The following is a 25,494-nucleotide window of genomic DNA, read 5'->3' as shown; positions in this document are numbered from 1 at the left end:
CTTTTATTTTTTCTTTAACATTAATATTTTCTCAAGTCATTAAAGTCTCTGACAGCACAACTTAAGTAACCATATAATATATTCTACTGTTTGGATTATTTGTAATTTACTTTTGGATATTAGGCACTGTTTCTCAAGTATTTGATGTTATTAATAATTCTAGAATGAATGCCCTAGTACATAATCTGTGCATACATCTTTTAATTTTCTATGATGCCTTTCAGAATTGAAATCATTGGATTACATAGCATGAGCATTTTTTAAGTTTTTGATGAATAGTGCAAAAATTCCTGAAAAAATTTTTATGTCAGTTGTTACCAGCAGTTTATGAGTACTTATTTCACAGCATTCTAGATTATAATACTTCAGATATTTGCCATTTTGGAAGAAGAGAAAAATGCTAGTGTATTAATATTTTTTAAATGTATAGTCATTTTTATAATTAGTAATGTTACTGAACTCAGGTTCAGTTGCTCGCTGCTCAAAATCCAGTACTGGAGAGGCAAGTGTTGGTAGAAAGGAAAGGTTGCTTTAATCAGAAGGCCAGCAATCTGGAGAGAAGGTGGACTCGTTTCCCAGAACCAACTCCCCAGGTTCTACTCAGCCATGAGAGTTTTTAAAGGGAAAAGAGGGAAAGAATCTCAGTGAATCACTGAGGCACGAGGTTAGATTCTTCATCATTCTCCACTGTGTGCAGACTGGTTGACTCCTCAGTATCTTTCTTCAGACATTATCTTGCCCATGTGATCTGCCTACAGGATTGCAAAGGGGGCTGCTGTGGGTAGAGAGCTGGTCATTCTTTAACTACTTAATTCTTCATTCTTGCTACTTTTAACCTAGGAAAAGAATCAGCAGGTTAGCCAAGGCATGGTGTGCATTCAGTAGAACATAAGTCAGGAGTAAAGTTAAATTGCCTAGTGATGTCATTTCTATAATTATGTTCTTTTAGGGTTAGAGAGGTACAGGAACGGACAAACGGGAAAGGGGCAAAAGAGCTGCTTTCCGTAATACTGAATAATTTTTCATATATATTTACTGGCTATATATTTCCTTCTCTTGTCAGTGTGTGTGAATTTCTCACTGGCACTCTATGACCATTTTTCTATTGAATTTCAATCTTATTGATTTGTAAGCAATCTTTGTAAGTTTTATATATTACACCTTTGCTTACCATATATGTTACAGATACTCTTCTCAGTTTGTAGTCTTCCTTTTAATTTTGTTTCTGGTGACCTTTTCTGCAGAAGATTGTCATTTTTATGTACTCAACTATTTCCTTTTGTGATTTCTTCATTTTAAGTACAAGATCAAATAGATGCCTATATTTTCTTATTTTGTTATTACTTTATATGTTTTTATTATTTAATCCATCCAGAATTTGAGTCAAATTACATTATTCTTTTTGTCATCTAAGTGAGACCTAACAACATGGCTAATGGACTGAAAACAATTTCTTTGCTTGTAAAAACAAAGGTCATCCCAGTCAACCTAGGTCAAATGACAATTACAGATTTTCCTAAATGGGACAACTTGCCATTGTCAATAAATGATTTTCTCATAGGATTCTCACCTAGAGAAAACATGTTGACCTTAAGTAATTAAAACCAGCATACAGACTGATAGAGAAAGGAAAATTCCAAGATAATTTTGTGGTTCATTTGTAGCTGTTTATTTTAGAATTTAACAGCAGATTATTCAAATGCTTTCCGATTATCTGACCAATAGCTTTATTCTTAAAAGTCTAATTTTATTAAGTACTTTAATAGAAAATTCCCAATGGAATTTTTTGGGGAGAGGTTCAACTATGAAGGTTTAAAAAGTTAAAAGTCACTAGATGGTCATCAATTTTCCACATTATTTTGTGCCATGTGTACCTGAAAATTGAACCAAACTTTGTTAACAATCGACAAAAGCCATAGCTATAGCCCAGTGATGCTAAACACAGATTTATTTTCTTTTTTTAACTTTAAGCAGATTTTGGTCAAAATAACCCCAACTTTTTTTTTTTTTAAAGAAACTGCTTTTTTAAAATTTATTTATTTTTGTTGTGTTGGGTCTTTGTTTCTGTGCGAGGGCTTTCTCTAGTTGCGGCGAGCGGGGGCCACTCTTCATCTCGGTGTGCGGGCCTTTCACTGTCGCGGCCTCTCCCGTTGCGGAGCACAGGCTCCAGACGCACAAGCTCAGTAGTTGTGGCTCACGGGCCTAGTTGCTCCGCGGCATGTGGGATCTTCCCAGACCAGGGCTCGAACCCGTGTCCCCTGCATTGGCAGGCATATTCTCAACCACTGCGCCACCAGGGAAGCCCCAACCCCAACTTTTTAAAGATTGCCTAAGCTCACAAAAGTTATAAAAAATAAAATCTGAATGAATCTAAGTAGCAATTTTTTTAAAGTCAATTTTAATCAGTCAAAATGAAAAAAAAATAATAGAAAGTGTTTTCTGTATCTAATTAGCAGAAGATAATTTCAGCAAATGTATTTTGTGGGTTATACACTCAAGAGAACAGGTATTTCTGGAGAGCAATTTGACAATATGTATTATGTGTCTTTAATATAGTTATTCTTAATTTAGTAATTTTTATTTCCAGGACTCTCATTTAAGAAACCGATTAAGCAGCACAAAGTTTCTCTATAAGAATACTCACTGCTGTCTAATACAGTTCAAAATGAAGTAATTTAAGTGCTCCAAAATAGGAGAATGGCTAAATGAATTATGCTACTTCACATGGTAGGATTATACAGACATTGAAAATCATGTTTCCCAGAGAATATGAAATGAATTGAGGAAATGGGATCATTTAATGTTAATGTAAATCTTAATAAACAGTATATAGCCAAGTACAGTGTGTGTCAGGGGAAAGGAGGGGATTGAAGTATGCTTTATGGAAGGAATATGTCTAGAAGAAGATAAACCCGTTAGCAGTGATAATCTTTTAATGGTGGCATACAGACATTTTTTCTTTCATTTTTACAGATGTCTTCAATTATTATTTTTATAATAATTATGAATTACTTTAAAAGTTTCTATCCTTTAATGCCAATCAATCCTGCCTGAAAAAAATCATCAAAGATGTATACCAGAATGTAAGAACAAAAAGTTTCACCAGTGTTACTGGTAAAAGAAAATAAATGAAACCTAAATATCTAATACTAGGGAAACTTTAAGTAAATACTGATATTTAATGGTATATTATCGCAACACAAAGAATTTTTAAGCAAAGTGTCTGACAGAGGGATAAGCTTTTATGAAAATGCTTTCAATTAAATGGGAAAAATCATGACATAAAATTTATATAGATACATTCAATATAGTAAAGGTATAAGACATGGACAGAAGAAAATGAACCAATTTCAGGACAGTGATTGCCTAGTGGAAAAGACAGGAAAGTGGGATTGGGGAGGAGTATAAAAGGGACTTCACTTTCACCTCTAATATTTATTTCTGAAAAGAAAGAAGGGTGAAACGGAGGTACTCTTATTATCCCCATTTTACAGATGAGAAAATAAAGGCACAAGTTGCTCAGCAAGATACTGTGTGAGGTTTCAGACACAGGCAGTCTGATTCTAGGACTCACCCATTTAGGAGGTTGTTTTTTCATGCTCTGTATTTTTCTATATTTTTGAAATATTTAAATTATTATATAGAATAGGAGCTTAACTAGGTTTTAAAATCCATATTAAGAAGACAAAAAACAAACCAAATGAGGGAATTCCCTGGTGGCACAGTGGTTAAGAATCCGCCTGCCAACGCAGGGGACACGGGGTTTGATCCCTGGTCCAGGAAGATCCCACGTGCCGCGGAGCAACCAAGCCTGTGGGCCGGTGCTCCTCAACAAGAGAAGAAGCCACTGCAATGAGAAGCCCGCGCACCGCAACGAAGAGTAACCCCCGCTCTCGGCACCTAGAGAAAGCCCAGGTGCAGCACCGAAGACCCAACACAGCCAAAAATTAATTAATTAATTAATTTAGAAAAAATAAACCAAATGATTAATAATGGGTGTTTTCTGGGTAAGATGAATATGGGTGATTTTTTTTCTATTTCTTTTTACTTTTCCATATTTCCAAATGTTTTACAGAAAATACATATTAGTTCAATTTTTTAAACAAGAAAGCTGGGGTATATTAAAAAAGTATGATACTTAAGCTATTCTATCATATACTGTATATTACACATCAACTTTTTCATATTTTAAATAACTGTGAGAGAAGAAGAATGAGGAATTAGTGAGGATAAATGGAGAGGATTCTAAAAGCAACAAAAAAGATGATTCAAAAAATGGAAAATAGGTCATATGTGGAAAGGTTAGGGTAACTTGATTTACTGTCTCTAAGTCCATGAGAGCCCTTCACCAGTGAGAAATCTCCTTTGCTCTTCATGTCCTTCAGGGATCAAGTAATAGTGTGGAATCAGACAAACTTGCTTTTGAAATTGAAACTCCACTACTTACTGGCTGTATGACTTGGGGAACAATGCCTAATCTTCCTTGGCTTCAGTTTCCTCATCTGTAAATTAGAGCTAAAAATACCTGACATTGTAGGCTTGGTGTGTAATGAGTTAATGTACCCAAAGCATCACCATGCTTATTGGTATATTTGTAGCTCTTTATAAATGTTCCCTTCTTAAACTATTTACACAGCATTTCTCCACTGGAGTCCAAAATCCACCAGGAAGAGGCGAGAGAGGGGTGCCTCCAATGTCTTCTCAGGAGATTAGAAGTTTTCTCTGAAAGTTTTTGTTTTTGCACTTTGTTGATAATAAGGAAAAAAATTATATATATATATATTCACATATACAGTTTGATTACTTGTATGTAATCTTCAGCATGAAATGTTAGTACCTTTGTTTGCAATTGACTTTATGATCCTAAAGGCACCTGACTCCCGGCAGGCCAGCCACACTGGCCTCCTTGCTGTTCCTTCAACCTACCAGACATGCTTCTACCTCAAAACCTTTATGTTTGTTTGTTCCCTCTGCGCAGAATGCTCCTCCTTCTTTGGGTCTTTACTCAAATGTCATTTTACCCGTAAGCACTAGCCACCTTTTCTAAAATCCCTGTCATTCCCTATCTCCCTTCCTCCCTTCACTTTTCTCCCTAGCGCTATCATCATGCTGCCCATTTTACTTGTCTGTCTCTCCTTACTAAAATGGAAACTCCATGAAAACAGAATTTGTGTTTGCTTTTAATGGCTATATCTTCAGATCTAGTACATAGACACTCACTAAATATGTGTTGCATGCACTGATGTGTTATGTAATCACCAAAAATGAGAGCAATTAATTTTTTATCATTAATATGAAATATTTCAGACACACAGCAATTAATTTAATAGGTTCTAAAAATTATCCAAAGATCAGTTTGGGGGGAATCCCCAAATTCTCAATTTCAGAAACAAAGGATCAGTTGCAGATAACAGAATCCAGTTTATTCAGTATAAGGAGAAAGGAATTTATTACGCAGTATTGGGTACCTTGCAGATCTTCTTGGAGGGCCAGTAAACAAAGCTTGGATCTATGCAGCCAGGTAAAACACAGCTTGGAGTGATACTCTACCACTCACAAAACTACTGTAGTGGAAATTCCACGGCAGCCTTCACATACCCCTCAGTGCCTGTGACGCCAAGGACTAAACATACAAACCTCTATGCCTACTAGAGCAGAAGAGCCAAATACCCCTGATGCTGTGTCAGCCAGAAAAATAAATCTTCGCTCATGCAGCTGCCGTCTCATGTTGCTCAATTACTCCTTCTGAGTCTTGTGTGGGTACATTTCCTCGGCAAATCTAGTTTTAATGTAGAATCTAGCTATAAGGAAATCTTGAAAATGTTTTAGCTGTCTCACCTCTTTGGTTCAGAAAGGCACACTAAAAGTGGGACAGTTTGCAGAGAAGTGAGTCAAACTACAATTCTGCAGCTGTCCACCCTCTTGCTACTCAACATGCATGAACACTCTTATTCCTGCATTGAAGCATCCATCTCTGGGTGATATTCATTTCTCTTCTATCTCAAAGACAAGCCCATTGTGATATCCCAAAATCTATCAGATAAATTATAAAATTATCACCAATCCACCATATATTAAAAACTAGGGGATTACTCTTCAGCAATAAAAAGGAATGAACTATTGACACACCTTACAACTTGGATGAATATCACAGGCATTAGGCTAAGGGAAAGAAACCAATCCCAAAAGCATACACACTGTATGATTCCACTTATATGACATTGTCACAAAGACTAAACTATCATGATAGAAATCAAATCGGTGTTTGTTGGGGGTTAGGGGTGGTGGTAGGGAAGTGTGACTATGAAAGGATAACACAAGGGAAATTTTGGCAGGGGTGATGAAATTGTTTTGTATCTTGATTGTGATGGTGGTCACACAAACCAACATATGTATTAAAAGTCATAGAACTGTGCACCAAAAAAGTCAATTTTCCTGTATGCTAATTTAAAAATTATTTTTAAAACAGTACAATTCAGAGAATACTAAAGTTATCAGCCACTAAAGCTGACATTAAGTTTTATAGACATTAAATATTTATTAATTTTGAAAAAATAGGGAAACAAAAGAGGAAAAGATTAATATGTTAGAACACGGAAGAAAATATGAGGAGGGACAGTCACTTTCATTTCTGCAAATGCTTCTGAGATTATCTTTGGTTATTGACAACTTTCTTCCTCCAAGTTCCTTTTGTGCTCAGACAGTACCTCAGCTGGTCATGGTTCTTTGGCTGGTGAGCTAATCCGAAGCTTAATTCCTGAGTGGTCTGAACCTTGGTGATACTAGCTGTATGGGGTTGCTGTGGTCTGCCATTAACTTTTGGCACTGGATATTACAATACTAGGAGGCACTCCAGAGGAATCCCTGAGCTCCATCTTAGAAAATTACAGTAACCCACTACAGTAAACTTTTTTTCCTTCCTGGTCCCTTGGCAAGAGGAGCCCAAAAAAGTCAAATGGCAGTCTCAAATCCCAACTTTCAGTTCAATTTTCTCCCCTGGGGGAATATTTATCCACTGAATACTAAGACCTTCAAACTAGCAGGACGTGAACTTGAGAAGGAAAATTTTGTGCTTTGGTCATTCAGTGTAATTATGAGATACCACCCACACTTCACTCCTCAATTTCTGGACCAATGTGTCCTGCTTTGGGGAGAAACAGCATCATATGTTAGTCACTAGTTCAGAGAATGTATTTTATCCTGAAGGATACCACCCTAATGTCAAAAGGTGTTATTTCCCAGGTGACACAGTAAATCAGTTCCTTGGACCATTCTGCTATGCCATGAGTCAGGTGCTTTTGGGTGAAGGTTTTATGGAAATACCAGTGAACCCCAAGAGCAGCGACCTTAATTATTTTGCTGTGAAATGAGTCTCTTGATTAAAAACAATATTCTGTGAGAAAACATAATGTAATAAGGCATGATGTAAGTAAGGCCGTAAGTCAACAGAATCAGCATAACGGCCCAGGAAAACAAACCATAACCAGATTGTGTTTATTCCAGTGAGGACAAAGCACCGTTCACTCCATAATGGAGGGGACCCAGTATAATGAACCAGCAGGTAGGCTGGCCCCCTCATTATGTTATGCAATATCAAGAGCTCCCTATTGGTCTCCAAGGCTGGCTGATTGGCATTTAGCCATAGTGGGAGAGCCAGGTCAGCCTCAGAGAGAGGCAATCGGGTTTTTTATTGATGCATATGCAGTCAGCATCACTGCTATGATGGACCATTGTTCATGGGCTCACTGACACAGTAAAGTCACTAGGGAAAGAAGGTGACTGACATCAACAGTGAGTCATCTAGTTTACCTGGTTATTGAACACGTGGTGAAAATTCACATGGGACATTAATATTCCCTCATGCTAGGCCCATTTCAAGAGACTCATTCCCATACTTCTTCCCCAATCTTCCTCATCAGCGAGCCTCAAATCCTGTTCTTTCCAGCTCCTTCACCATATGGCCAAACCTTTAGCTATCACCTGTGAGTTGGTGTAGAACTGACATCATGTCATCTCCCTGGTTAAGTTCACCACAAGGTTTTGGAGGTAAAGGAGGAGGAGTTCACTTTATTGTCCTTCAGAGCCACTCATGAGATATTTGTTAATCAATATAAAAGCAGAGGACCAATCCTTGAGTTTTTCAACACATAATTCTAAGGCCAGGAAGCATAAACTAAAAATCAAAGAAAAATGAGGGCTTCCCTGGTGGCGCAGTGGTTGAGAGTCCGCCTGCTGATGCAGGGGACATGGGTTCATGCCCCGGTCCGGGAAGATCCCACATGCTGCGGAGCGGCTGGGCCCGTGAGCCATGGCCACTGAGCCTGCGCATCCGGAGCCTGTGCTCCACAACGGGAGAGGCCACAACAGTGAGAGGCCCGCGTACTGCAAAAAAAAAATCAAAGAAAAATTAAACCACTTGGAAGCAGACTATTACGCTGAGTGAGATACTAAATGTCGATACAATTTTTTCCTATGATATACATTGCTCCAAGAATCCTCTGCAATAACAAGCTTGCCTGTGAACCATATACTCAATATTTGCATGCTTATTAGCTAATATTGATATTAGTTGGGACAGGAGCATTGCTAGCAACTAACTAAAGCTGAGCCATCAGAAATCCTGTGACCTGACAGTTCTTTAATCATTTTATCCACTTCCCTACTTTAAAATTCTGCAAGTATGACTGGCATGCAGATTCTGCAAATCCATTTACCCGGATACGTCAGATAAGAGCAGGGAAGGAAATACATTTTAGCTCTTAAAGGTCAGGGATATGCAATTCTTATTTCATGTGAGAGGCTTCAGTCAAATAATTTGGGAGAAAAGACTAGGTGACTGGATGCAGATTTTTTTTTTTAAGGTTTTAAATGTTAAGCACTGTAAAGAAGTCCACAGCTGAACCTCAGGAAAGGACTGGCCTTTAAAGATCACTGAGCCAAATCCCATCTCAAATCCCTGAATCCTCTCGGCAATTCTCCCTCAAATGACTTTTCAGACTTAAAAAAAAAACTTCAGTAACCGAGAAATCACTACCTTCGCAGGCAGCCATGAAAGGAAGTCCTTCTTCAGGGAAACAAAATATCTGTCTCATTGTCACAGTTCTAACTCTGGGGCCCAAACAGAGCCAGCCCCATTCCTCTTTCAATGACAACCCTTCCGATAGCTTCTTGTATCATAATCTTCTCTTCTCCAGAATAAATGTCACCAGGTTCTTCCATCATTTTTCACATGATTTGACTTTACGTTCACCTCAATTTTCCAATATTCCTCTTGAAAGTATACATTTAAACTGAAGTAGCAGCATAGATTTAGTCTATAAGAGAGAAGTATAATTTACCATATTCTAGAGAGGCTCTAGTTGGTTTTTTTTTTTCAGTTTCATGTCCAGGGGGATTTTCTGAAAGTTGCACTAATGTTCACTGTAATTGCTAACATTCATTAGGAGCTCAGGATATGCCAAGCACCTTGAAGAGGGCCTCACATGCATCATCTTGTTTAATTCTCCTGATGTCCACCTGTGAGGTAGATACTATTTTATCCCTATTTTCAAATAAGGGAAATGAGGCTTAGAAAGAATAAGTACCCTACCCAGGGTCAAATACCCCATAAGTGGAAGAATTTGGATTCTATCCCAGGATTTCTGGAAAAGTAGTAGCACCTATTGAACACTTAGTATGTGCCAGGACTGTGCTGAGCTCTCACCTCAGACTAAGTAGCTAGTATTATTATTCCCATTATACACATAGGGACACTGAGGCTTAGAGGGGTCTAACAAAATGGTTAGAAATGATGAACTAGGTTATATAACAAGCTCACTTTACATACCCAGATTCAGGATTTTTATTTACCCCTTGTAACATTAATCTTACTAGATTCAGTCTATTACTCTGTCAAAATTTTTTAGAGATACTGACTGGATCCAAAGTATTTTTATCCCTGCTCCATTTTTACAACTGCAAGTCTTATAGGAAAGTTTTCCATGTGTTCAAATTACCAACAAATTACACTGCATGGAAGGAGAACTAGGAAAGAGCCATGCACAAGCCACTGGAAACCTCTCTCCAGATGCCATCAACGCACTCACCAGACCGTATCGGCCAGTCATTCAACCTTTAATACACTATTTATTTATTTTAAATTTTAAATTTTCTTTATTTTTGGCTGCATTGGGTCTTCGTTGCTACGCGCGGGCTTTCTCTCGTTGTGGCGAGCGGGGGCTACTCTCCGTTGTGGTGCGCATGCTTCTCATTGCGGTGGTTTGTTGCGGAGCACGGGCTCTAGGCACGTGGGCTTCAGTAGTTGGCATGCGGGCTCAGTAGTTGTGGTGCATGGGCTTAGTTGCTCCGCGGCATGTGGGATCTTCCCGGATCAGGGCTCAACCCCGTGTGCCCTGCATTGGCAGGCGGATTCTTAACCACTGAGCCACCAGGGAAGTCCCTAATACACTATTTAATCTAGGCCATATTTCTCCATTTTGTCCACAAGAACACAATTTAAGTGTCCTACTGAGATACAGATTTGTCATCCCAGCTCAAACTTAACAACACTACCAAGAGAATATCATATTAGTGTGAAGTAATTTAGAGATAGTAAATCTATCTTGGATCTTAATGATCACCCTTTGTTTCTAAGTATTTGTTATGTTTTCAGAAATGAAACACTAAATTAAATATATTTGAAGTTGCTTTCATGCTCATGATACTATATTTTTATTCGTGTAATTAGAGATAGCATTTTCTCCATGATCAAAATGATGTGTGAATTCCAGTGTCTCCCCGCTCAGTCTTCTGAGTTGATTTTTGACTTGAGTTGATTTTTATAATCCATGCTTGTGATCTTGACCCCTTGGGCATCTTTAAGATTGGCAGTATAATTTTAGGGTTTTGTTTGCATTTCGGATTTCGTTAAGCTGACAGTTTTACTTTTTCCTTAATTGAATGACCCATTAACTGTAAGTAAATTACCTTATCCTGCAAGTCATCCAGAAGTTTTTCATAAATAGATGCTTGGCACCTGAGTAATAATCCTTTAGGACTACGAATCTGTCATACAATCTTTCCGGGCTTTGAAATGCCATAATATATTCAGTAGATATGGCAGTTTTCTGCTACCTCTGATTTCATTGCTTGGCATTTAATAGTCCTTCTTTGTATAAAATCATGTTTCCTTTCAGTTCTGTACTACAATGTTACCTCTTTTTAAAACATTTAAAGCAACATTACAGATTCAAACTTAAGTTAATTTAGGCATCCGAATGCTACCACATATGACTGTAATGTTATTCACAAAGATAATGACCACTAAGAAGCATAGGAATTGGGACATATTGCTTTTGACACTGTTTTTAGGAAACACTCAGATTCCAAGTATGTCAAAATGTGAAAAATATGTAACTCTGATAACTGAAGAAAAACAATAGTTATGCTGATTATTGAGTTTATGTGACAAATTGTGCCCATATTTCAAAGTAGTACAAAACTGAGAATTTTCAACAGTATTTTCCTGCCCTCCAGTCCCCATCTACAACCTATAACAGAAGATAAAGACGTTTGATTAGGAAATAATAAAGGTCAGACATCTAACATTATAAAATGCTTTGTTCAAGATACCTTGTATTTTTCAACTGATTAACAAATTTCCTCACATGTTTTTATAAATCTGGTGTCCTGTCCCAATTAGTTTTATTTTAAATGTATCTGCAGAGCTATTACCCCTTTGAGAGATACAAAAGGTCACTTTCCTTTTCTAAAACACAGAATTATTCAACAGAGCTTAATAACTGCATCGCTAATGAAATTCTTACTATACCTCTGAGAGAAAATCCTCCTTCAGATAGATTCGGACCAAGTTTCATTTGTAACGTTAATGTATTTCGCCTGAGAAAGCCTCAGCTGTGTCACTTCCCCACATGCTGGCCAGACCCTAACGAGGTTTTGGTACTACACTGAAGAAAGACACACATTCTCATTTTTCATCTCAATTCAGAAATAAAAAGTACATTAGCCATTTGTAGTATGCCTATTAGTGTTCCTTTGATAATTTTCTGATCCTTAGCATTTATAAAGTAGACCTTGGGTTTTGATACTACAAATCCTGATTGACATTTAATGATTCTCTTTCTTATTAATAAAATGGGGTGGCCTAAGAAATTTATAGAGGTGCTCTGTTAAACTAATATCATAACCTAAAAAATAAGATAAAGTAACCAAAACTATCTGAGCAGGAACCAGCCCGGTTCTTCCTCTTTAAAATGAGGGGGGAAATTTGCTTCTAAATATTGTGTCCTCGGGGTTAGGACTCAGGCTTGAATCTTACTCATGGAAGGAAAAACTGAGATGTGGTTTCAAACCTATTCAGAACATAACATGTTTTATAAGCAATGGAAGAAAGTAATTACGTAAACCACATCAAGCCATCGTCAGAAATGGAGATTATTCATACCAGACCCTGAATAAAACACCAACAGGTTTCACACTCCCATACTTCATCCCATTCTCATTTACCCCTGTTTATATAATTGCTAGAGTTTAGCTAGGTCTTGATTCTACTATTAGCCTCCCATAAAGGACACATTTTAAACTGCATAAAATTGAGAGGTTTATGCATCTATTAATAACTCTCAATCCCGCTACTAATTTAAGCTCAAATTACATGGCTTAGAATTCACAGCCCTTCTTGCTCTGCCCTCAGCCTAACTTTCCATTCTTGTCATTAACCATTTCCTTAAAACTGCTTATGATCCAGTCAAACATAGTTATCTTGAGCCATTCCATGATTTTTTATCTCTACCCCTTTGTCCATGCTCTTTGGTCATTTACCGGAATGAACTTCCACACATCTCCCTCTGTCTATCCTATAAATTAAGCTAAAATAACACTTTTTAAATAATTATTTGTTTTAGTTCCCCATTGGGTATGAGCATTTAGTTTATACTATATTTATTGAATTTATTTTTCATACCTATAAATGATACAAATTATCTTTGATATCCAGGGACCTTTCAATATACTTACTGGCATCTTCTGCAGTGTAACAGCACCTCATATTACACAGTGCCAGTAAACATGTATAGGAGAGTGAATAAGTGAATAAATGTCTAGTCTATGATCTTACCTTTATGTTATCTGTTATTCAGAGAATCCCCTGCATTCTTTTCATGCCAATCTAAATTTATTATAGGAATATATTATTTTCAAAGGCTAAAAAAATCCATTTTCAGTAATATGACACACAACACCATGACCAACCCTTCCACTGAAAATAATTAAAATAATAAAAAAATATTTTTAAATACACCTTGTATTAGCAACAAAGTAAGGACCCTCAGAAACCAAAAACTAAGTAAATGTAGGAATCCAGAGAGGTAAGCTGAGCTCTGAGTCTGGCTTTCACTTTGAGGACATTTGCCCATGAAGGTGAACTTCAGTTTCTGTATTCACAGGTAACAATTCTGGGAGCTACCTGACCAAGATGAGGAGTCTGATAGGCGATGCCTTCATAAATCAGATACCCCAGAGGCCTAAACCCTCAAGGTATATGTGAACTAGAAATAAATCTAGAGGACAACAAGGAAAATGGCCTATTATAAAATGTGTCAGGGCTTCCCTGGTGGCGCAGTGGTTGAGAGTCCGCCTGCCGATGCAGGGGACACGGGTTCGTGCCCCGGTCCGGGAAGATCCCACATGCCGCGGAGTGGCTGGACCCGTGAGCCACGGCCACTGAGCCTGCGCGTCCGGAGCCTGTGCTCCGCAGCGGGAAAGGCCACAACAGTGAGAGGCCCATGTACCGCAAAAAAAATAAATAAATAAAACAAATAAAACGTGTCATTGGGTAGAAGGAAACACTAAATCGTCCCTTGGAATTCCTACCCACAAGCTGGCCCTCACTTGAGCTGGTAGCCCAGTCTCATACTAGCCCAATCTCATATTTTCTGCATATACTCATACATCCAGAAAAATCCTCCAGCAAGAAAATTTACTTTAAACTGTTTCTATTTTGGTAGAGTTCCCCAATATTCGGCAGGAGCAAAGGCAAATAGTCAGTGGAGCTATAAATTACAAACACAGGGCTTAAAAAATTCGAACAGATAAAATTCCCAGACATATGAACTTATAGTTTAAAAGTTCACAAAATGCACCAGGAAACAAGCCACCTAGCGTCAGAGGTAATAGAAACAACAGACAGCAAAGTTAGATATGTAAAGATTCCAGATATTGGAATTAGAAGACAAAATATAAATATTAAACTTACCTATTTTAAAAATTAAGAGGACTCTGAAAATATAAGGGAAAATAAGAGAATATCTTTTAAAAAGACAAACCTGGTTTTAGAGAGAGAGAAAGAAGGAAGGAGGAAGGAAGAGAAAGAGAGAGGAAGGGAAAGAGGAAGAAAGAAAGGAAAGAAGGAAAGGACAGAAGGAAAGAAAGAAGAGGGTGGGAACTACATAAAACACTTAGAAATTAAAACTATTAAAATTGGAATAAAAACTTCAATGGACTCTCCTTTCCCAATCTATTTCCCTTTCTCTTGGTCCAGCTCAATAATTCAACCTTGATTTTTTTTCAATTAGCAAACTCTCCTTATCTAATAAAGAGTATCTACAAAAACAAGTACCACCAAATATCATACTTAATGATGAAAACATTCCTTCTGCAATCACGACAATGACTAGAATGGCCAATTTTTCTCAACTTCGTACTGGCGTTTCAAGCCAATACCAAAAGGGAATAGAAGGAAATAAACAATAGAAAGAACGGAAGGGAAGAAATTAAAATATTATTACTTTCAAGAGATATGAGTGTCATGAAAATCCAACAGTACTACAGATAATTTCTAGAATAAAAAGGCTTTCATAAATTTGCAGGGTAAAAATCTGTTACATTTTATACACCAATAATACAGAGTTGAAAAATATTTTTTAAACTAAAATAAAAATTTATGGAATACTCAGAAATAGACTTAATAAAAATATGCAAAATCATTATGGACAAAAATAAAGCTGTACTGAAAAACATGAAAGAAGACCTAAATAAATCAAGAGGTACACCATGCTCATGAACGCAAAGACTAATATCATATAGATGACAGCTCTATAATTGTTATGTAAATTCAGTACAGTGCCAATAAAAATCCCATCACGTGTGTGTGTGTGTACAAATTAACATGTTGAGTCTAAAATTTGTAGTGAGTTTCAAGGATCAAAAAATTGTCAAGACACTATTCAACTGAGGAAGAAAAAAAGTTTGGAGAAGTTGCCTTACTAGATATCAAGATTTTTAATAAAGTTATAGAATTTTAAATCAGGTGGTGTTTACACAGATTGACAATTAGAGAAATGAAATAGAATGAAATGCTTCGAAACAGACTCACCCATTTATCAGTTGATATATGACCAAGGTGGTTTTAAAAACTCATGGGAGACAAATGGAATTTTCAACATGGTACTGGGATAATTGAGTATCCGTAAGGGGAAAAAAATGATAATGTATCCTTACCTGACACCATAAACACTCAATTTCATTTGGATTAAATATCTATGTGACTGTTAAAAATATAATTAAAACACAATGTAGGAAAATATTTTCATGACCCCACAGCACAGAAAACTTTCTTAAATAAAATGTGCAACATGAAGGAAAGGATTGATGGAATTGACTACATAGAAATTAAGAACTTCTGTTTCTCAAAAGATACCATAAAAAGATTAAAAACAAACAAAAAGACACAAACAGAAGAAGATATTCCTGGAAGGATTTGTAGCTAGAATATATAAAGAATTCCTATGAAACAATAAGAATGCATAATCCAACAAAGTTTATTAAAAGTATCCCTCCAACAGATTTAACCTAACTATATACAAAAACTTCCTAAATCGCTACCTCAGTGACCTCTAGCCATATCAATTTTAGTACATTTAACATTGAAATAATCTTGTTTTTCCTAAAACCTGAATCATCCAATCTCAAAACCTGTAGTCACACTTAACATTTACCTTACTTTACTTTCCATATTCAATTATTTACCAAATACAGTCAGTTCTTTTTCTGCAAGTTTTCTCACATTTTTGTCCTTTCCACTGTCATATCACCGTCATGATTCAGAACCTCATTTTCTCGAACTTGTGGTAAACTCCTAACTGGTCTCCCTGCCTCAGTGTTCTCTTTTACACCTTTCCTGCTTGCTGCTCAGCAGATCTAGATTAACCCACCTAAGCCACACTTTATTTTTCAATGAAAACACATTTAATCATAACCATATAATAAAATGTTGTTGAATCTGATCTAAGAAAAGGGCTTTTTGATTATACAAGTCATGAAACCTGATATATGACAGTGTTAGCACCCCAATTTGGTGGAGAATGTAGGGATTCTAATTGGTTAACCGTATAGAAAAGAATAAATTATATTCCTAAGGCACACCATATACATTAAGAAAATCGTGTATTGAAAACTAAAACATTTTTTATATAAACAGCTCATGCAGCTCAATATTAAAAAAACAAACAACCCAATCCAAAAATGGGCAGAAGACCTAAATAGACATTTCTCCAAAGAAGACATACAGATGGCCAAGAAGCACATGAAAAGCTGCTCAACATCACTAATTATTAGAGAAATGCAAATCAAAACCACAATGAGGTATCACCTCACACCAGTTAGAATGGGTATCACCAGAAAATCTACAAACTGAAGAGTAGCTCCTACTCGCCACAACTAGAGAAAGCCCGCGTGCAGCAATGAAGACCCAACGCAGCCAAAAATAAATATAAATTTATTTAGCCAAAAATAAATAAAAATAAATAAATTCAAAAATTAAATTAAAAAAAAATTTTTTTTTAATGGTTAAAATGCTAAAATGAGGGCTTCCTTCCTTGGTGGCACAGTGGTTGAGAGTCCGCCTGCCGATGCAGGGGACACAGGCTCGTGCCTATTGTCCACAAAAAAAAAAAAAAAAAAAAGCTAAAATGAAAAATAAAACAGCTTTGAAGAAGATATGAGATTATCTCTACAACCTTAGGATAGAAAGGGTTTCTTAGGGGCTTCCCTGGTGGTGCAGTGGTTGAGAGTCCGCCTACCAATGAAGGGGACACGGGTTCGTGCCCCAGTCCGGGAAGATTCCACATGCCGCGGAGTGGCTGGGCCCGTGAGCCATGGCCGCTGAGCCTGCGCGTCCGGAGCCTGTGCTCCGCAACGGGAGAGGCCACAACAGTGAGAGGCCCGTGTACCGAAAAAAAAAAAAGAAAGGGTTTCTTAACTAAGACACAGTAAGCACAAGTTATACAAGAAACAATGATAAACTTGACTACATTACAATTTAATACCTGTGTTTACCCAAAAAAATTATTTTAAAAATGAAAAAGATAAATCATAAATTGAAAGGAAATATTTGCATCACAAACTACTATCAAATGATTAGTATCCAGAAGATATGTTTTAAAAAAAACAACAACACATGTTCAAATCGATGATCAAAAGACAACCCAATAGAAAATAGGCAAAGATCCTAGAAAGTAACAGAAAAGTAGAAACAAGAATGACCAAAAAATATAAGAAACAGTGTTTAATCTCATTAGTACTTGAGGTATACTAAGTAAAATTACACCGAGCTACCAGATTAGCAAGAGTTAAAAAATGACAATAATAAGTATAAAAAGTGGTTGTGGAACAAATAAAACTTTTACATGGCTGTTCGGAGTGTAAACTGATACAAAATCCACTCTGGAAAGACACTATGACATTATCTGATAAAGTTGATGCAACTTTATTAGATAATAAAGTTTAACCCAGCAATTATACTCCTAAGCATATATATACCCTACAGCGACACTTGCATATATGCACCAGGATACATACATGCACCATTGCATACATTCATACCAGCATTTACTTGTTATGGCAAAAACCTGGAAACAACCCAAATGTCTATCAACAATACAAAGGATAAAAAATTGTGGTATATATGTGCAATGGAACTTCACATACGACAGTAAAAATTAAAGAACTACACCTGCACAAAACAATAGGGATGAATCCTAATAACATAATCTTAAACAAAAAAGGCTATGGAAAATGCTTATAATATGATTCCATTCATATAAAGCATAAAAGCATGTACTACCTACACGGATTTTTTTTTCATCTATCAGTATTGTTGGTTCTTCACAATATGAAGGCAACCAATGTATTTTGCTAAACTTTGAAAATAATTTCACTACATATTACTTTCCTGGGAGTCAACCAAAGAGCCTCCATCAATGCTTCTCCAGAAACTGATGAGATATAAATCAGAAAGGAAGAGAAAGAGAATGAGAGCGTGAATGGTAGAGTGAGATCTACCATTCTGTGATCAAAATCAATACATTTCAATATTTCACCTTTGTTTTACCTTTTCTGTGGAGTTCCAGCAAGCAATCTTTTCCTCTCCCTTACATGGCTTTATAAAGTATGTAAAATATCAACCAGAGATTATAATAATGTTATATTCGTGTCACCATTACAATGCAAAGCAATTAAAAAAAAACGGCCAAAGACTTGCTTTCCAGTACCAGTTCCACAATTAGTCACGTGTCCTTCATCAAGTCATGCAACTTCACTGGGCTTCAGCTTTCTCTGCTGTTAAAACAGGGGTAGGGCTTCCCCGGCGGCGCAGTGGTTGAGAGTCCACCTGCCGATGCAGGGGACAGGGGTTCGTGCCCCGGTCCGGGAAGATCCCACATGCCGCAGAGAGGCTGGGCCCGTGAGCAATGGCCGCTGAGCCTGTGCGTCCGGAGCCTGTGCTCCGCAAAGGGAGAGGCCACAGCAGTGAGAGGCCCGCGTACCGCAAAAAAAAACAAAACAAAACAGGGGTAACCATGCCTGCCTCAGAGCATCCTCGTGAGAATTAAAACAGTAAACTTATCTTAAAAAAAAAAAAAAGCAACTTATGGTTTTCAACATATAATAGGCGTTCAAGAAATATCAGCTCCCTGCTACCATCACTGTGCTATCTAAACATCTGAATCATTTATAAATACAAATGGGGGCGGTGAGGGGTGAGCAACATTGGACCTCAGAAGGCACGCAGGTGCTTAATTTGCTTTCATTCCATAATTACAAGGTCACCAGGTCTTTTGAAAATATATTTGTCTGTTGCCACAAAATGGAGGTCACGGTAATTCTAACTTATGTTTTCTTTGTCTATTAACGTCACTACATAATAATTATGCTAGTTCCTTTCCCCTTTTATTTTATATAGCAGCCCTTGCCAATTGGATGATAATCACCGTGTCCTGTCATTTGTTTCCTGTTCTTTTATATAGTTTTCTCAGGACCCAAATCCCAAGTTCCAACTCCATCCTCCTTTGAGATGTCACTGACTGCTTCACATGCAGTATCATTTTTATGCTTATGAAAAAAAATTAACCTGTTATACACAAGTTCTTATGACTGGTTAGCTTTGCCCTCTTCAGCCATTGAACATGGAAGGCAGTCTGCAATCCCTACCAGTGATCTGGGCATCTGAAATTTGAACCTGGAATACATGTTATCTAATACATACACCATAATTTATACACTATTTCTGGGAGTTAAATGTGCCCCTATTTCTACTAACTCACAATGGAGCTTTGGATTCACCCTATTACTAAATCATTTATTTAACAGAATGAGTCAAAAAGACTTCTTGCCTTAATCCATTTTTTATATCCATGCATAGCAAATTTTGACTCTCTTTTTACTTTCATAGTACCTAATACAATGATATGCACCAAGCTGATCATCAATAAATAATGTTGACTGATAGATTCTTATTAAAGGACATGACAGAGGCAATACGAAGGTCACATTTCCCTACTCTTTGCATCTAGGTCAGGCCATGTAACTATTTTTGGCCAGTGAAATGTGGGTGGTCATATACCTCACTTTCTGGCCTGACCCCTATAATATCCCACCTGGTCTTCAACCCTCTTTGCTAGTTAGCTGGCCAAATGGAGGGCACTCAAGGACTCTGGAGGCCCTACTGGAAAGTAGAACCACCAGATGATCCCTGACTCAACATTGTAGGAGAGAACCCCTGGGAGAGCCATCTGACCTGCTTTGGTCTGTGACATGAGTAAGAAACAAAACTTTTTGTATTGTGTCACTGAAACTTGGGAGCTGTTTGTTAGCAACTAATGTTAATTACCCTAATAGCATGAACCACCTTTCTCCCTGACAGTGTACACGTCAAAATAAAACACCAAACAGAGCTGTAAAATATTCCTAAAAGAAATTCTGAGAATTCAGGTAAATACAGTCTTTAGATTGCGACTGTCCTAGTCAAGACCGTATCTGTGTGTTACAAGCACCATGTAGTTGCGGTCTTCCTAAATTTTAAATAGGAAAGATATACAAATGTAAAGTCAATAGATAATTTGGGAAATATTTGGCAGATATCAAACCAAACTATTTTATTCATAATAATCCCTAGTTTCTGGTAGTGCCAAAGCTCTTATAACTTTAGTCAAGCCTTTAAGGCTCTGAGCATAGTTTCTTCCATAATGTAGAACGAATACCCCTTCTACCTTTAAGGCTGAGCCGGGAAATTTAATTGTTATGGTTAAGGATGCGTGCGTTGGGAGACAATTCCCCGTTTATTTTTGTGTTTCTTCACATTACGTAAGCAGAGGCTATCTTTTCTGGGATGCTTGTGTAGAGAGCAGTCTTGAAAGATAGAGATAGTATGTCCTTCTGGAGCCCAAGGTAGGTTTGTTTGGTGTCCAGATACCATTTTGGAAAGGTATAGAAGGAGGGGAGATAAGTTTTAAATCTAAGAATCTGAGTCAATCAGAAGAAAATATTTAAACCAGAAGATACTGTAAACTGGCAAATTTAAGGTTTATATCTCACCCCGTTCTCCCCCACTTCTTCTGTCAGAAGACATAGGAAACTTTAAGCCTTCGTTTTATTGGCACACTGTACAGCTGGCCCTTGAACACACAGGTCTGAGAGGCACAGGTCCACTTATACGTGGATTTTTTTCAACAGTGAATACTACAGTACTACACGATCCAAGGTTGGTTGAGTCTGCAGATGTAGAACTCGTGGATATGGAGGGCAGACTGTAAGCAGATTTTTGAGCGGGTGAAGGGTCAGTGTCCCAACCCCGGTGTTGTTCAAGGGTCAACTGTATTAGTAAATTTGCAACCATTGGTAAAAATAGGTCTATAGCAATTCCATTTTTAAAAAGTCCTAGTTTTCAAATACTAATGTTTGTTAAGGATAACATAGCTACAAAGGACTAGAACCTACATGGGTGGTTTGAAAGTCCTCTGATGCAAGAATATGAATTTTAAATTGACCAGACTATCAACTCCTTGAGAATGGCAACTGAGATTTACTTATCTCTGAACCCTCGCAGTGACAGGCAAAGCACATAATGAACAAACATTTGAATATAATTTACTATCAGCCTATTACGGATCATATTGGAACCTATAGCTCCACTCTGTGTCTTTAAGTCTTTGGATTTTCAAAACCTTTTTATAATGTGAAAATATCCTCAGGAGGGTCATTTCTTTAGCTCCTATTGCAAAATATTTTATCAGGATTAACCTAAGATTGAGAGTAAGAGAAGAGAGCAGAGTTCTGGGAAAGGATAAATAAAACTGGAAGGAAAAAATTTGACAGGTCAGACAAATTACATCACCATTTTGCCTTGGGCCAGCCCTGAAAAAGGGCTTGCAAGAATAATAATTTGGGCTTCCCTGGTGGCGCAGTGGTTGAGAGTCCACCTGCCGATGCAGGGGACACGGGTTTGTGCCCCAGTCCGGGAAGATCCCACATGCCGCGGAGCGGCTGGGCCCGTGAGCCATGGCCGCTGAGCCTGCGTGTCCAGAGCCTGTGCTCCGCAACAGGAGAGGCCACAACAGTGAGAGGCCCGCGTACCGCAAAAAAAAAATTATAATAATTATTTTACTCCTGAAAGGTATTTTACACTACAACAGCGGAAGTAGTAGTACACTCGTATGACTGAGAAATAGCAAAAGGAAAACAGTATCTCCCCAATGATTCTGTCCCGTTTCAGACATTATCCACTCTTGTGAGTTAAAGTATTTGTGGTTGGTAGAATGATGTACCCACTGGAAAGATGTCCATGTCCTTATCCCTAGAACCTGTGAACATGTTGCCTTAGATGCCAAAAAAGACTCTGTGGCTGTGATTAGGTTAAGGATCTTGACCTGGGAGATTATCCTGGATTATCCAGGGTAGGCCCAATGTAATCATGAGAGACCTTAAATGTGGGAGACACAGGAGTGTCAGCGTCAGAGTGATGCACTATGAGAAAGACCGGACAGGCCATTGCTGGCTTTGAAGATGGAAGGGGATGTAGGAGACGCCTAGACACTAGAAAATGCAAGACATCAGATGCTCCCCTAGGGCCTCTGGAAAAGAACACAGTCCTGTCAACACCTGGATTTTAGTCTAGTGAGAACTATTTCAGACTCCTGACCTCCAGAACTGTAAGATAATAGATTTGTGTCATTTTAAGCCACTAACTTTGAGGTAATTTGTTTCAGCAGCTATACTAGGAGACCAATCTAGTGTTCACTGAAGATTTTTTTCTTTTTTAATAAACTTATGTATGTATTTATTTATTTATTTATGGCAGTGTTGGGTCTTTGTTGCTGTGCGTGGGCTTTCTCTAGTTGCGGCGAGCAGGGGCTACTCTTGGTTGCAGTGTACGGTCTTCTTATTGCAGTGGCTTCTCTTGTTGTGGAGCACAGGCTCTAGGTGTGCGGGCTTCAGTAGTTGTGGCACACAGGCTTCAGTAGTTGTAGCACGCAGGCTCAGTAGCTGTGGCTCACAGGCTCTAGAGCGCAGTCTCAGTAGTTGTGGCACACGGGCTTAGTTGCTCCGCGGTATCTTCCCGGGCCAGTAAAAAAAAAAAAAAAAAAAAAAAGTTAAGGTAATCCTGGGGAAGGAAAGCAAGACTGACGTAAGAATCAAACTATGATTCAGCCAGTATATCCGTTTAATCCCTTGAGAAGAGGTGTGTGAAACAGGTCTTCAGACAGGCATTATCAGGAAGCACTCCATCATGGCATGTCTCCAGAAGACACATCTGACTAAGCAGCCACAGTGCATTTTCCCACGGGAGACAAGAGGCTAGACAAGGGCACCTCGTGACAGAGGCACTGAAATGGAGAAGGATCCTAGGAGCTTTTTATGTTCCCCTTTTCCTGAGATTTTTTAAGTGTGAATGGTGAAAAAGGATCACAGCAGTAAATATTCAGGCTGGTGCGATAATGAAAAAAATCAGTCATCTCAAAACAACTTTATCTCCAGGGTGACTTCAGTAATTTAGGATATAATGGCCTGTCTAGATATGAATATGTTTTTCTTGACTTTTGGAAAATACATGCAAACTTACATTTCACAAGGTAAAAAGAGGCAGGTGACAACTAATTATTTATTGACTAAATATTCTATAAATATTACATTTGAAGCTAAGCTACAAACAGCCAGAAAATAATGATGCATCAATTTTTTCTTTCTATTCATTGAGCATTTTTCAATTAAAATTAATGCTAAGAAAGAAACCAAATTAACAATGGTTGTCTTTAGGTGGTTGGTCTAGAGAGTTATATGTTTTTTCTTTCTACTTTTTTATATTTTTCCAATTTTACATAATGAATATGTATTAAATTTGACAAACTATCAGGCCTTAAAAAGTTAGTGAGGAAAGGTTTTTTTTTTTTAATGTAGTGAATGTCAGTAGTTGAAAAAATAAAGTCACCTCTTAATCATCAGGAGGCAACTTTGCATCAGTGAACTATAAAAGTTCCCTGTAGTAATTATAATCCTTAAAATATGCTGTGAAAAGGGAGACCAAGTAGCCTATCTTTCTTTAGGAGACAGTCATTCTGCTCTGTCTTCTGAGAACTTTGCCCCATCTTTCCTAATGACAGAGAAATCATAGATTATTTAAATCTACAAGTAATCTACCAACATGAAAACATAATATTATTGAATTTATATTGACAAAAAGAAGAGTGATCATGAAGAACTTAAGCTTTACCTGCAATGTTTTCATTTTTGGAGCAGGGGTGGGCAAACTTTTTCCATAAAGGGCCAGAGAGTAACCATTTTAGGCTTTGCAGGTCATAAGGTTTCTGTTGCAACTGCTCAACTCTGCCTTTGGAGTTTCAAAGCAGCATAAACATGCATGCAGCAGAGTTACTGTAATGGACTGCAATTTTTGTTTTTGCATGTTATGGGATTGTCTCTCGATTTTCTACCCATGGGTCAAATGTGAGAGAGAAAACAAGTATGCATGGATATAAATGTGTAAAATCAAAGTGATCTTGTGTCTTGAAGTACACACCAAAACTATGTGATGAATTTTGGCCTAAATGAAGTTTAATAAAGAAGTCTCAGACCGGAAATCAATATACACGGGCTCTTATTCTACATCTACTCCCAACAAACTTAAATTTGGGGGGGCCCTCAGTGTTTTCCTGTGTGAAGTGTGTCAAAGCATTCTGAATCCCTCATCCCTAGCCTCCAGAGAACAGCCATCACAGTCACACAGCTATTTTTATAGATGCTGGAGCTTCTCTCACTAATATATTACTTAATGCCTTAGTGAAGGGAGTAATCGCTGGGCTTTCTCTAACATTACAGTGGAGGAAGCAGGGCAGTATAAGACTGCATATGATTAATCCACTCCAAAGTTCCCACCTCCCTAAAACTTTGAATTTCTTCCTTAACATTAGGCCTGGAAATTCTGGCATCTCAACCTCAACGAATGTAGACAACCACTGAGTCCAAGTTTCATTCAATCAACCAATCAAACTGTTACAGCCACTTCCGGTTGCTTGAACCAATGCATTAAATCCAGACTCTCTGTGAATTCATATCAATAAACTTAGCTTAGTCCTGACTTCAGACTATACTACAAAGCTACAGTAATCAAGACAGTATGGTACTGGCACAAAAACAGAAAGATAGATCAATGGAACAGGATAGAAAGCCCAGAGATAAACCTATGCACATATGCTCAACTTATCTTTGATAACGGAGGCAGGAATGTATAGTGGAGAAAGAACAGCCTCTTCAATAAGTGGTGCTGGGAAAACTGGACAGGTGCATGTAAAAGTATGAAATTAGAACACTCCCTAACACCATACATCACACCATTGTAAAGCAATTATACTCCAATAACGATGTAAAAAAAAAAAAAACCTAAAGATAAAAAATAAAATAAGATAAAAAATTAAAAAAAATAAATATACTTAGCCTAATCCAATGTTATAGTCCATCTATCTCAATCTAACCAGAAAATCCATTCCCACATAAATTCACCAAGTTTCTGCCAGTATATAATAGCAAATTTTGCAATTCTTTTGAGCATAGCTATGTAAGCAGCTTTTGGCAGGAAAGCGCCCTTTATCTCTCAACCGCTGCGCCACCAGGGAAGCCCCCTTTCAAATCTTTTGATCACACAATACTTTGCCTAACTTGTTGGTCTTTCCA

At 37.6% G+C, this 25,494-nt stretch overlaps 1 long non-coding RNA gene across 1 annotated transcript in view; it reads right to left on the bottom strand.

Annotated features, from left to right (window-relative positions):
* Positions 1-584: 584 nt before the first annotated feature.
* LOC112395351 (uncharacterized) overlaps positions 585-25,494 on the bottom strand; it is a 96,782-nt gene continuing 71,872 nt past the window's right edge. Inside the window, exon 6 of the long non-coding RNA XR_003002363.1 lies at positions 585-836. This is a non-coding gene — a long non-coding RNA (uncharacterized LOC112395351). The remainder of the gene's footprint in view (positions 837-25,494) is intronic.

The sequence above is a fragment of the Neophocaena asiaeorientalis genome, unplaced genomic scaffold, assembly GCF_003031525.2.
Source record: "Neophocaena asiaeorientalis asiaeorientalis breed wild unplaced genomic scaffold, Neophocaena_asiaeorientalis_V1.1 scaffold89, whole genome shotgun sequence".
NCBI classification, from domain to species: Eukaryota; Metazoa; Chordata; class Mammalia; order Artiodactyla; family Phocoenidae; genus Neophocaena; species Neophocaena asiaeorientalis.
Note: the sequence above shows the minus strand (reverse complement) of the source record. Positions and strands in the feature narration are given on the sequence as shown.